Source organism: Chenopodium quinoa, unplaced genomic scaffold (assembly GCF_001683475.1).
Source record: "Chenopodium quinoa cultivar QQ74 unplaced genomic scaffold, ASM168347v1, whole genome shotgun sequence".
NCBI classification, from domain to species: domain Eukaryota; kingdom Viridiplantae; phylum Streptophyta; class Magnoliopsida; order Caryophyllales; family Amaranthaceae; genus Chenopodium; species Chenopodium quinoa.
In genome coordinates, this window is record NW_018743955.1 from 4,520,396 (window position 1) to 4,535,475 (window position 15,080).

General features: G+C 40.3%; 1 pseudogene; it reads right to left on the bottom strand.

Moving 5' to 3' along the window:
• Positions 1 to 10,496: 10,496 nt before the first annotated feature.
• Positions 10,497 to 15,080, bottom strand: part of LOC110689462 — a 74,294-nt pseudogene continuing 69,710 nt past the window's right edge.

Below are 15,080 nucleotides of genomic sequence, written 5' to 3' on the forward strand. Positions count from 1 at the left end.
GTTATATAACTGAACATTTAAGCAAAAATAAACATATCATTCCATAGTCTCTTTAATGTTATTGTTTAAAAACTATGGAATTAAAGGTGCACATGTTATTTTGTACACTTTCGTGTAAGTAAATGTTCATTTAGTAATTGAACATTGCAAAATGTAAAAATAAATATTTATAATATAAGATAGAATAAAGAGACTATGACACTTAAAAAAAATATACATCTAATAGTATATAAATGAACATTTGTTTTTTTACGAATGAACATCATACTCCATGAAAATGAACATTTAATTTTGAGAATCACAAATTTATTGTAAAAAATGCTTATTTAAAAAATGTTCATTTTTATTATATTAAATGTTCATTTTTCAACGAGATACCACAAATATTTACCTGGTCTCGAGACCAACATTCAACTACTGATGTTTTCCTTCATTAGTGGGCTTCGTTCATTAGTGGGCTTCGTTTATAATTAAGTCGGTGGGTTTTTGTTGTTATAAATAGGAGTAGCAGTACGTAGACACGTAGTTAGGGGAGGTTAGCTTTTAATTGCTGTCATTCACAAAGTTTCATATGCGTCTGGTCGTACCGTGCAATATAATTTTTTTTTCTCTCTCTTCTCTATCTCCTATTCTTTTTCCTGTTTTCTTCTTCCCACCTAAACACACCCCTTTCCTAAACTCTCTTCTATCTCTCCTATCTCCTATCTCCTCTCTCCTCTTTCTCTCTCCTATTTTCATCTTCTCTAGTTAGCCCACTCAAATTAAACAAGTTAAATGGAGCAACGGTGCTAGGGGGTAAGGAAGCTCCTCGTACTCCGTCGCCGAAAAATAAGCTAGAGGTTTTAAGGCCAAATTCAGCCATGAAAACTCTAGATCTAGAGTTTTTATGGCTGAATTTGGCCTTTTTAGCCATATTTCAAGTGAAATTCGAAGCCAATATTAATTTTGAGGTATTTGTTCGATTTAATTTTTTTTAAAATAATTTTAATGGTTGTTTGTGGTACAGGAGTTGGTGGTGGTGTGGTGGAGTTTAAGGTTGTGATTATAATACGTAGCGAAAACCCTTTATAATCTAATTAATTAATGCATTAATAATTGATTGTTATCTTTCATCATAGAATATTATTTATTGGTGAACCTATGAACCTAGGTTTTTTTTATTATTATTTATTCCCTTAGTTTAATTATTGTCGTGGTATTATTCCCACAATCTTATTTGGTTCTTGATAATTTAGATTATAATAATTTATTAGGAATAAAAGAACATTGTTTCCTTGTGAATTCGACCCTACTTCCTATCTATTTTAGTTAGTGGTTTTAGGAATTACTTTTGATTAGATGATACGACTATAGCCTATCAATTGTATTATAGGGACCACACACCTTATGGGCTTAATGTCATCTTATGGGGTACAGCAAGGTGATCCCCTTGGTCCTCTTCTTTTTGCTTTGGCTTTATGATGAGTGTCATTTATGGCACTCATAGGGTAGCCTTTTAGGATGATTTCATCTTCCTTTTTATGCTTTCTTATCTTATTTTTGATCCTTTTTCCTGTAATTCCTTTCTTTCTTTCTTTCCTTGCGTTTTTCGTGTTTTCTTCGTGTTTTCCTTTTATTTGGTTCTTTTCCCTTTAATTCCTTTTCGTTGTTTATTTTTGTAGTTACCTAGGATTTGTCTCTGCAAGGGAATCAAGATGGGCTATATTGACTAAGCAAGGAGGAAATAATCGGCTTGAGAGGGCTCAGAGAGGGCATCAATCCCTACAAGTCTGCCGCAGGAGCGGGTACTGAAGGCCGCGGGTGACGAGCGCTAAATCGGTCGCACAATTTAGGCTCATTCAAACACATTTATAACAAACACCTCACTCAAACAAGTATAATGGCAAGCAAGGGTTCGGTCCACGGAGAATGGGAATCAAATGCTAAATAATCTTAATGCTCAAGCTAAATCGAAATCAAGGTATAAGTGGTGATTAACTAACAAACTACAACTAAAGGTTGAATTCAAGGGATTAAAACACTAGGGGAATGGGATTCACTCAACCAATAGCAATTAGGCAAATAGGGAGGAATGAGGGTAATGGAATAGCAAAGACCACATGCAAGATCAACATCAAACGATACGAAAACAACTCAGATTACTAAGCTTAGATCCCTCATTAACTTAGCAACAAAAGATACATAATCATATTGCAATAGGTAATGAAACATTCAACTCACATTTCCATGTCGAACCAAACATTTCATGCCATCAAGTTCAATAATCTAGGTTAATTACTCCTATCATGAAGAACTAACAAGCAATCCCATATAATCAAGTTTAGTCGCAATCCATCATCAAAATCACTCCCAAAGTCACATAATCACCAATAGGTTGAGTTTCACCCAACCCCTAGCCAAGAGGACTACTCACAATTCATTGTGAGTACATGCAAATTCCAAGTTTGGATTATAAGCGATTCTAAGATTTGGAAAAACAAGTGATTATCTATGGACAAAGCTAACATGCAACAACAATATATCAAGATTGAGAGAAAATCAAGTGGCTTACAAAACAAAAAAAATAAAATCAGAAAATAATGAAGGACAAATGAAAGAAGTTACTATTGAAGCTTCAAAAATGTTGGATAATTGCTGAAATTCTTGAGATAAATCTTGAAATTTACTTCTACAATGATTAGATTTGAGAGTTTCTAAAACTAAATCAACTAATTTAATGAAGTTGCTAACTAAGAGAGAGTATCTTTTTTTGCTGAAAATTATTCTACCGTTTTTCTTCTCTCTCCTCGAAAAACGATCTCAAAAGGAACTTAAATAGTCCGTACAAAATTGGCTGAGATCGGGAAAAGGTCCGACCGAACTCTGGGTAGGTTTGGTCGGACTCAGGGTAGGTTCGGTCGAACTCTGTGTAGGTTCGGTCGAACCTCCCTGATCCTTGTTTGGTCGAACTTTTGAGGTTCGACCTCTCCTGCAAAATTGCTGAAAACTGGTTTGACACTGCCTTCACTGCACCCTGGAGGTTCGGTCAAACTTTTCAAAAGTTTGACCACACCTAGGTTCGACCGGACCTTTCAGAGGTTTGGCCACACCTCCTCTTGCACTTCCTTTTCTTGCTTCCTCTCCTTCCCTTTTGCTCCTCTTGCCTTTGTCCATGGCTTCCATACTTGGCCAAGGGGCCTCCCATCGTGCATAGGACCGTCATGGAACCTGCAGAAGATACCAAAGTTCACGAGAGCATGGGGATGATAAAATAATGCATAAAGATTATCAAAATAAGCGCAAATAAGCATTACTTTTCATCAACACATAAAGAAGCCATAAGAGGATAAATGAGGTGGAAAAAACTAAGAAAAATAAGAGGAAAAAGACCTAAATGCTACCCCTAAGAGTGACATAAATGTCACTCATCAAACTCCCCCACGCTAAGCCTTTGCTCGCCCTCGAGCAAAGCAAAGGAAAATGAACAAGGGAGAAAGAATTAGTTATTCAAACATGCAAGGAACAAGAGAAAAACCGAAATTGCTTTTAGCAAAAGCAACAAGCCATTTAAACCCCAACGTCGCCGATGAGGACGAGTTGTGATCTCGTGAGGGTTTCCAAAGAGCATACCCCACAACTCTTACAAAATTGTGTTCAAGACAAACCAAAAACAAGGGAAAGAGAAACAACAAATCCAACACAAATCATAGCCAAATCGAGCTTTTGGAGATAACAAACATGAATGAGTGTCAAACTTTCTGAGTAGTAGAAGTGAGCATGCAAGGGGATGCCGAAAGTTGATTGAAGGATAAGTCATGCTAAGCATAGAGAACTCAAACATGCACCACTCCCCCCGCATTCCATACAATCTTACCGCGTTCCCTCATCTAGATTCAAATCCGCCCTTGGAGATAGCATCAAGTGACTCCTCGAAGGAGCCGGAACAAAGATAAAACACTCCAAAATAGAGGAACCCGACATCTCACCAAGTCATGCCTTCTCCATATGCTTGAGTTCCAGCTCCCTCCACCGACTAGTGACTCAACCAACCTAGGTCAACAGGGCATTGAAAGGGTTGTAACGTTGGCTAGGGGGTAAGGGTGTGGAGGAATTTGGAAATTGGTGCTTAGCCTAACCGTGAAGCAAAGGGTGATCAAGCCTCTTTTTCAAAATCAATCATCAACCAATTTTCAAACTACGTTGCCACAATCTTGAACTATAATGCCAAACACTTTTGAGCTTTGTCACATTCTCTCTGTTTTTTTTTTTTTTTTTTTTTTTTTTTTTTTTTTTTTTTTTTTAGCTTCAAAGGCTTTTTCTAGGATTTACATTTGCTTTTCTTGAACACATATTCACAAAAACACTGCTTCACTTTCCAAGTAGAACCATTCCCTTCCAAATTTCAAATCAAAACTACAATAAGCCCTCATGGCTTGAGCTTCACGATTCTAAGGGTGAAAGTAAAACAAAAGGGCCATGGGCTTGCAATGTGCTATAATCAAGGAGGGGAAGACTCAACATGGTAAGGGCAAATGCAACCCAAAAATACAAAAGATAAAAAAAAAAAAAAACTAATACTAGAAAACAAAAATAGTCACCGAATGAAGAATGCCTTTGTCATTCATAGGTTAGTTCGGTCTCGATCTCGGGAGCCAGACACCAAGTTCTAGATCTAAGCATGCTTTGGTGAGGATCCTACGCCGCTCATACAAGTAATGTTGGAGGCTTGAACAATAAAGCTCACATCGGGTTACAAAAACCATCTCTAGGGCTTCAAATCCCCTAATGAGAGCAACACCTTCTTACCACAAACAAGTGAATTTGGGTTCGATGGGCCTAACGAGTTCTGGAACAACTACCTTAGCATTAACATGTCCTAGAGTCAACCAATGGCAATCCTGAAGCATGAAAACTTATAACACTCAAGAAGCAAAGCATTCAAACACACGAGTCAACATTATTATGCTCGAAATGAAAATGAAACAACTAAGCTTTTCGTGGTTTGCCATGAATAAAAAGGAAAATCTTTTTCATTTTTTTTTTCACATTTTTCGAAATTTTTTTTTATTTTTTTTTTAATGCAAGGAGTACAAGAGAGATAAGAGGCTAGTAAACATATAATTCTCAATCGACAAACAAAGATCGTTCGGCATCAATACCAACGATCACCAGATTCCGTGGAATCAAATGCAAACAACCTCGAACAATCAACTCCATTCTAGTCTAAACTAACTATGCACACAAAGAAAAATAAAGGAAAGTAGGGAAAGATCTCACCAAATACTGCTTGAAATAGAACACAAGGCAAAATTGCGATCTCACCAAGGTTTCCGGAGCTTGAGTTGCTCCTTATTCCAACATTTTGTGCTTCCGTTTTCAAGCTACAAGGAAAGTGAGCCAAAAGAAAAGAAACACTACAACTATACAAAAAGAAAAGTTAGTGAACAAAAGGAAAAGACTAGAATTATAAACAAAAGAAAATGATTGACAAAAAGCTATCTACAAAATTTGGATTAAGGGATTTGGATTTTGGGATTTGGATTATGGGATCAAGAGAGAAGAGGGAAAAACAACTTCAATTTTTTTTTTTTTTTTTTTTTTTTTTTTTTTTTTTTTTTTTTTGAAATGAAGCTTCATAACATCATCATCATAAGAATATTACCAACCAAAAATCATCACTGACTACAATAAATTCATTATCCCTGATGGTTCTCCATATGCACAAGCTACCATCCTACCACACTACCCTCCTATGTACACTTCAACCAAAAGGAACATCCTCCCCCACGCTAGTCTTTTGCACGTCTCGAGCAAAAGGAAAAGGCATGAAAGTCCGGGGGGAAAAGAGAAGGAGAGAACCCTCATTGGGGGTTTCTATCCTCCCGTTCCTTAGGAGGGTTCATGAAATCAAACCCCGGGCGATCCATGAATGGATGGAAAGGTTGGTTAAAGTTCTCACAGGGCCACCCTTGTGTACCCCAACCACCATAAAAAGGATTCGGGGTTGATGGACTTGCCGGATCATAGGCGTAGTCACACCCACCCGGCCGATAAGGGTTGTACGGTGGGGTACCAACACGTTGGGATGGGTCGATAGGACCTTCCCAATAAGCATAGGTGTTGGGGGAGGGGTTGTTAGGGTCATAGGGGTCCCAATGTGGAACTGGACCCTCTTGAGGCGGGTGGTAGGGATAGTTAACATAGGGCGTTTGAACGCCCGCTTGCACAAGACTATCATAGTTCATCCTTGCGTAGTACCCCCATTGTTCAATAGAAGCCTGATTATCATAACGAATACCATCGAGGGTACTACGCAGGGCACTCATATCAAAAGGAGAAGAGGAAGAAGAAGAAGATGTCTCACCTCCCCCACTAGGGGGGGGGGGAAGGGATGCTCTACTTGGTAGACCGGTTGAGGGTGAGGGATTGCACCGCGGACTTGATTTTTTCTTAATTCATCGGGGATGAATTTTCGCGCAATCTTCCACCTTAGCGGGTTGGAAGGGTCTACCGAAGTGTGAGGAGGAACCGGGAGGACACACCATTCTTCTCCATTATCAACCAAGAGGATAAATTTGCGATTCTGGGTGGTGTAGTTGATGAAGCGTTGGTTGCGGAGAGCAACAATAGAAAGAGCATAAGGAGGGTAGCCGACGGCCTCTTCTTCTTTGTTTTGGAGCACATGGGGGAGCAAATCAATTTGGTCCTTGTAAGCTCCACCATTCAAAGAAAGGGCAATGAGGGTGATCATGCCCCCCATGTGTATCTCATCACCAAGCCGCCCATCTCGAGTGTCCAACAATCTCGAGATAAAAGTGGTGGAGCATTTGAACTTTAAACGCTGAGGATTGTCGGCCAAGTAAAGGCAAGCTACCTCATCTTTCACCATAGAGCCGAGGTTTGCCTTGAAGAATACGGCATACTGAAGGAGCCGGGCAAAGTATCTCAAAGCAATATGGATGATGTTGTTGACCTTTGCGGTGTTAGTGCGAAAGACGGGCTTGGTGGAGATGCTCCGCCACCATTCTTGTTCATTATAGGGAATGAGACACATTGAGGTCATATTGGAAGGTCGATGCAACCCGGTTGCTTGCCAATGGAAGATCTCATTGAGCTCACTCTCGGTTAGGGAATGGTCTTCGTTGAACATACGAAAGTGAAGAATAATTTGAGATTCATTCCCTTCATCATCTTCTTCAATGACTTCCTTGCGGAGGGAAGCAAGGAACTCCAATGTGACGCGCTCATAGGTGTGAGCGTGGAGGTCAATGAAATCGCCCCAACAAAAGTTTTGTGCGAGCCGGACTACTTCATCCATGATGCCAAGCTTTCTTAAGGTGTTCCCGTAGAAGAACCTTGTAGATCGTATGGGACGGTCTATGAGGGTTTTATAGACATCCCAAAAGTGTTTGTTTGGAGCGATGATGCCATGATCATAGATGCCGGGTGGAGGTGTAAAATTGGACGATGAAGATTCACCCGTCCTCTTCCTCTTGGACTTGCTTTTGCCAAAAAGATGCATTGTGAATCTACAAAAATCGCCAAGAATTAACATTAGGAAGATTCAAGCCAAAAGGAGACACAAGAAGCTCGCCGAGATAAAAAGTGTGTGCAATGAGAGTAAAAGCCATGAGTTGTGAAATAGATGTAGACGGTAGCAACAATACAATTCAAGGCATTAATGGACACTTATAAACCAAGGCATGAGCTAAAAATCCTATGGCAATCTAATGCAAATCCTAAGAAAACCTAGGCGAAATTGGGCATGATGTCCCCTAAAATTCATGAAATCCACTCAAAACTCATCGAAATCAAACCGAGAACAATGAGTAATAGTCACAAAATTCCATCCAACTCAAGAATTTCTCAATCAAAATGTAGCATGAACAACCTAGTGAAAGATTAACACATTCAAGCAAACAAATTGAAATCATGAAAACCCAAGTCATACATGCATATTCATCATGAAACAAGTTCTACTAACAACAAACAACCAATTACAACAAGGAAATCCCAATAACCACTTAAATCAAACAAGCCATGACTAACAATATCAATTATACCACATATCATACTTGAACATGTAAAACATGGTAAAACAAAGAGAAATTGAAGAAATGAACTTGCAAAAGCTAGAATAACCATACCACAATTGATTTGAAGTAAGTAGAAATCAAGAAGTTTCAAGTCACTCAAACCCTAGAAATTGGGGAAAATTTGAGGAGATTGTAGGAATTGAGTAGTGGATGTTAATGAAGTGAGGAGGGAAAAAGATTGGAGTGATTTTTATGGAGATTTGAGGTTGAAGGAGGGGTGACAATGGAGTATTAGGGTGAGAAGGAGAAGAGAAGGGGGAGAGAGAGCCGAATGTATGAAGTAAGAGCGAGAAAGCAGCGGCTCAAGCCTATTAATTCTGGGCAAGCTCGAAAAAGGTTCGGTCGGACCTTATGAGGTTCGGTCGGACCATAATAAGTTCGACCAAACTTTTGAAAAGTTCGGTCGAACTTTTGGATTTTCCAGAAACTGCCAGAATTCAGCCTAATTTGATTTCCAGAACAGGAGCGGCCGAACTTTCTGGGGGTTCGGTCGGACCAGCATAGGTTCGACCAAACTTTTAAAAAGTTCGTTCGAACTTTTTGATTTTCCAGAATCCGACAGTTTTTAGCCCATTTTGAGTTCTAGGGGAGGAGCGGCCGAACTCTTGAGTGGTTCGGTCAAACTTTTGCAAAATTCGGCCGAACCTTGTTGCAGTTTGGTCGAACACCCCTAAATCCCTCTATCTGAAAATTTGCACAAAACTTCCCCTCAAGACACACTAAAATACAACACAATCATGCCTAAGGTATATGGAAAATGTATTCCTTTTTAAGGCAAGACAAACAAGAATACCAACACAAACCAAATACACACAAAACCATCAATCCAAAGTTGTGAAAGAAGAAAAGAAAACATCAAGCAAATAGAATAGAGGAGGGTTAGAAACTCGGGTTGCCTCCCGGAAGTGCTTCTTGAACGTCACTAGCTTGACGTACTTCACACACTCAAAAGATGAGATTGCATTGCATTGACTCAATCAAACCAACATGAGCATCCTCATAATAAAGCTTGAGGCGTTGCCCATTGACCTTGAATGACCTCGATCCATCCAAATCATTTAGCTCAACGGCTCCATGGGGGAACACCTCCTTAACGGTGAATGGACCACTCCACCTTGACATGAGTTTTCCGGGAAATAGTTTCATCCTTGAATTGTAAAGTAACACCTTATCTCCAACATTGAAGGTCTTCTTTTCAATTTGCCAGTCATGCCACTCCTTTGACCGGGTTTTGTACAAGCTTGCACAATCATAAGCATCCATCCGTAGTTCCTCTAACTCATGCAAGTCTAGCCACCTTTGTTCACCCGCACTCGCCAAATCAAAGTTGATCTTTTTGATAGCCCATTGAGCACGGTGTTCAAGTTCAACCGGAAGGTGACAAGACTTACCATATACAAGCCGGTAGGGGGTAGTGCCGATGGGGGTTTTGAAAGCGGTTATATAGGCCCAAAGGGAATCATCTAGCTTGTCCGACCAATCTTTCCTATTCCTAGCCACTGTTTTCTCAAGAATTACCTTGATTTGGCGATTGGAAACCTCCGCTTGCCCACTTGTTTGTGGGTGATAAGTCGTGCCAAAGCATTGATGGACCCCATTCTTTCTCAGCATCTTTTGAAACACATTATGAATAAAATGAGAACCATTATGGCTAACCACTGCTCTAGGGATCCCAAATCTTGGAAATATCACCTTTTTGAACATCTTCATCACTACCTTGTGGTCATTAGTTAGGGAGGCAATGGCTTCAACCCATTTAGAAACATAATCAACCGCCACAAGGATGTATTGATTCCCATTAGATGAGGGAAAAGTTCCCATGAAATCAATGCCCCACACATCAAACACCTCAAGTTCAAGAATCGGTTGTTGAGGCATTTCATTTCTCTTCGAAACATTACCGGTTCTTTGGCAAGAGTCACATGTTTTCACAAAACCCCATGAATCTTTGAAGATATGAGGCCACCATAACCCGCTTTGTAGTACTTTCAAGGCTGTTTTGTTGGCACCCATGTGCCCTCCACAAGGATCGGAGTGGCACATCTTCAAAACACTCTTCACTTCATCATTTGGCACACATCTACGGAGTAAACCATCTACTCCTCTTTTGAAAAGGATCAGATCATCCCATATGTAATGCCTTGCTTCCCTTTTCAACTTCTTCTTCTGGTTCCTTGAAGCATTTGGAGGAAACTCCCCACAAGCCAAATAGTTCACCAAATCCGCAAACCAAGGAAGATATTTCTCAGCCAACAAGTAAAGCACATCATCTTTTAACTCATCACAAATTGGGACCCCATCGTCATTATCTTGCACGTTCTCTAACCGGGATAGATGATCCGCAACCACATTTTCGGCCCCCTTTTTGTCCCGAATCTCTACATCGAATTGTTGAAGTGATAGCACCCAATGAAGAAGACGAGGCTTGGACTCTTTCTTTGCCACAAGGTACCTAATAGCCGCATGATCAGTGTAGACAATAGTTTTGGAACCAATGAGGTAGTTCCAAAACTTCTCAAAAGCATGTACCACGGCAAGAAATTCCTTTTCCGTTGTGGTGTAGTTGCGTTGGGCTTCGTTCAAGGTCTTGGACATATAGTAGATCACATGAAGTCTCTTTTCAACTCTTTGTCCAAGCACACCCCCGATAGCTACATCACTTGCATCACACATAAGCTCAAAGGGCAAATCCCATCTTGGCCCTTGCACTATAGGAGAAGAGATCAAAGCTTCTTTCAACTTGTTGAAGGCTTGAAGACATTCTTCATCAAAAATAAAATCGGCCTCTTTTTGAAGGAGGGCGTTTAGGGGTCTAGCAATGAGGGAGAAGTCTTTGATAAACCTTCTATAAAACCCCGCATGCCCAAGAAATGATCTTACTCCCTTCACATGATAGGGGGTGGTAGTTTCTCGATTACTTCAACCTTGGCTTTATCAACCTCAATTCCTCTGTTGGAGATCTTATGCCCAAGGACAATTCCTTCCTCAACCATAAAGTGGCACTTCTCCCAATTCAAAACTAGATTGACCTTTTCGCATCTTGCCAAGCACTTGCCCAAATTTGTCAAGCAATCCTCAAATGAAAGGCCACCAACCGAAAAGTCGTCCATGAATACCTCCATTTCCTCTTCGAGCATGTCACCAAATATGCTCATCATGCATCTTTGAAACGTCCCAGGCGCATTGCATAGACCAAATGGCATTCTCCTGTAAGCAAAAGTACCATATGGGCAAGTAAAGGTTGTTTTCTCTTGGTCATCCGGGTTTATAGGGATTTGAAAGGAACCCGAATAACCGTCAAGAAAACAATAGTACTTGTGCCTTGTTAGTCTCTCAAGAATTTGGTCAATAAAAGGGAGGGGAAAGTGATCCTTTTTGGTGGATGCATTTAGACGTCTATAGTCTATACACATCCTCCAACCGGTCACCGTTCTAGTTGAAATGAGCTCACCATTCTCATTTTCAACTACGGTCATTCCCCCTTTTTTAGGGACCACATGAACGGGGGAAACCCATCTAGAACTCGAAATGGGGAAGATGATGCCCGCATCAAGGAGTTTGGTGATTTCTTTCTTCACCACCTCCCCCATTTGAGGATTAAGTTTCCTTTGCCTTTCAATGGAAGGCTTAGCACCCTCCTCAAGTGTTATGTGGTGCATACATAAAGCGGGACTAATACCTTTGAGGTTATCAATGGTATAGCCTAAAGCACCTTGGTGGTTTCTCAATACACCACATAACATTTGAGTTTGGCACTCATTCAAAGAAGAATTTACAATAACCGGGTAAGTTGAATTTGGACCAAGAAACTCATACCTTAGCTGTGATGGTAGAGGTTTGAGCTCTACCATCGGAGCACCCTTACCTTCTCTTGTAGTGGCTATCTCCAATGCATCTTCGTTTGTGATTCCCATGCATACTTGCTCAATGCTTCCTTCCGCACTTCCATCAAGCATTTCTTCATACAATGTCATCTCCTTGCTTTGTTCCCCTATCTTTTCTTTGTTCAATAAAACATTCTCAAGGGCATTGTTAGAAGTGAGCAAGTGCTCATGCATAGTATTCACAATAGAATCAATAGCATCAATCATCATACAATTTTCCAAAGTTGAGCTTGGATATTTCATGCTTTCATTCAAGTCAAATTCTATTACCTCATCTCCTACTTTTAGTGTAATTTTAGCACTTTTAACATCAATTAAAGCACCCGAAGTAGCAAGAAAAGGTCTTCCTAGAATTATTGGAATATTAACATCTTCATCCATTTCCAATACAAAAAAGTCCACCGGAATTACAAACTTTCCCACTCTTAGGGGAACATCCTCTACCTTACCCTTTGGAAATTTAATGGATCGATCGGCCAATTGTAAGGTAATGTTAGTGGGTAGAAGTTCTCCTATCTCAAGTCTTTGATATACCGAATATGGCATAAGGCTAACACTAGCCCCAAGGTCACACAAGGCATTATCAATTTGCATTTTATATATTCCACAAGGGATTGAAAAGTTACCGGGATCTTTTAACTTTGGTGGCATCTTATTCATGATAATAGCACTACAATTCTCGGTGAGATTCACCGTTTCCACCACATCACACTTTCTCCTTCCACTCAAAATATCTTTTAAAAACCTATCATAGTTAGGCATTTGCTTGATAGCATCGGTAAAAGGGATTGAAAGGTGAATTTGCTTCAGTGTTTCAAGGAATTTTCCGAATTGCACATCTAATTTGTGTCTCACAAATTTATGGGGATATGGAAGTCTTTGCAATTGTTTGGTTTCTTTTTCACTCTCTTTTTCTTTTTCATTCTCTTTTTCTTTTTCATTCTCAGAGGCTTTCTCTTCTTCATGCTCAAAATCACTCTCAAGGGGAGGCTCACTCATGTTCATTTTCTCATTATTTTCCTTAGGGACACTCTCTTCCAACACTTTCCCACTCCTAGTTGATATAGCATTCACCGGTTTCTTGGGGTCAAGTCCTTGGGGTGGAAGTTTAGAAGTGCTAGCTCCCTCTTTTAAAGCATTGGCCAATTGAGAAATTTGTGTTTCAAGCATTTTGTTATGGGTCATTACTTCATTAAACTTCTTATCACTAGTGGCCATGAAAGTGTTGAACATTTTGGCTTGGCTTTCCATCATCTCTTCTAGGCTAGACTTTTGTGGAGGTGGTTGAGTGTAACAATTGTCTTGTTGTGCTCTAGGACCTCTCACATTGGAATTAGCATTTTGGTTGTTAAAGCCTCTATTACCATTATTATTCCAATTGTTCCGGTTATTAGAACTCCCCCCTTGGTGGTATTGGCCTTGATTTCCATAGTTTCCTTGATTGTTATGATTATGGTTACCATAACCACTTTGTTGGTTGTAATTACCTTGGGGATTTTGGTCCCTTTGATTTCTACCACCCCATTGGTTGTGGTTGTGGTAATCATAATCATTTCCTCTTTGATTGAAATTATTCCCTTTCCCTCTTTGATTGGGTGGTAAGTATCGTTGGTTGTCATTCCTAGGTCTATTATCATAAGACAAGGCATTGAGATGTTCATTTTCATACTCATTACCATCATCATTAAGGGGTTGGGATTGGGAATCAAAATTACAAGAAGATGTATCATGGTCATAAGACCCACAATTATCACAAAATAAGCATCCACTGGGCATGATATTAGATGTAGAAGTAGAAGGGTTAGAACTCATACCTCTCCCCTTAGATTGGGAGGAAAAATCTTGGCGCGAAGTGGAGGACTCAAGCTTAGCTTTGATCGATGACATCTCCTTTCCAAGATTTGTAATTTGGGATGTCAAGTTGTTTATAGAATTGAGGTGATCTACCAAATAAGCCGCCCCCCCACTCTTGCTTGTGGATTCTCTTTCATTTTCTTGCCAATCCATGTGGTGCCTTACCACATCTTCAATGATCTCAATCACTTGATCTTCGGTTTTATTCATGATTGGCCCACCGGCTCCCGCATCCAAGCTTGTTTTGCCTTGAGAACTCAAGCCTCCATAGAAGATTTGTAAAACTTGGTATGTTGGGATTCCATGGTGAGGGCACTCTCTTTGGTACTCCTTGTACCTCTCCCAAGCTTCATAGATAGTCTCACTACCCCTTTGCCGAAAGCCTTGAATTAGAGCTCTTGCCTCGGCCGTCTTCTTTTGAGAGTAGAATCTCCCTAAGAAAGCCGTGGTGACCTCATCCCAAGTCCTCAAAGAATTGGATCTCACCTCCTTCTCAAGCCATTCGAGAGCCCTTCCTATTAAGGAGAAAGGAAATAGTTTTAGTCTCACAAACTCTTGAGTGACCCCATTCACCTTGATCGTGTTGCAATATTTCTCAAACTCGTTCAAATGTGCAAGAAGGCTCTCGTGTTTTGCTCCACTAAATTGTCTCCTCTTAATCAAATTTATCATTGCGGGCCTAATCTCGAAGTCATTGGTCGGGGTGTTTGGGGGAGCAATCCCACTTGAAGCTCTATAAGCTCCCGGAGTTCCCATCTCCTTCAAAGGTCTTGGAGGTGGTGGTGGTGGGTTGTCACCCATTGGATTTCTTTGTGGTTCCGGGTTGGACTCTCTTCTTGGGGAAGTGGAGGACCACGAACGAGATCTCCTTCTTCTTCTAAGGGTTTGCTCAATCTCGGGATCGTAAGGCACCAACTCACGATGTTGAGTCCTACGCATACGCACTCAACAAACACAATTAGTAGCAAGGCTACAAGCGTAGCCAAAAAGGAAAACAACTCTTTTTGTGTTTTTTTAAAGGTGAATTAGACTCAAGCAATCAAATAGCAATCAACAACACCGTTCCCCGGCAACGGCGCCATTTTGACGAGCGCTAAATCGGTCGCACAATTTAGGCTCATTCAAACACATTTATAACAAACACCTCACTCAAACAAGTACAATGGCAAGCAAGGGTTCGGTCCACGGAGAACGGGAATCAAATGCTAAATAATCTTAATGCTCAAGCTAAATCGAAATCAAGGTATAAGTGGTGATTAACTAACAA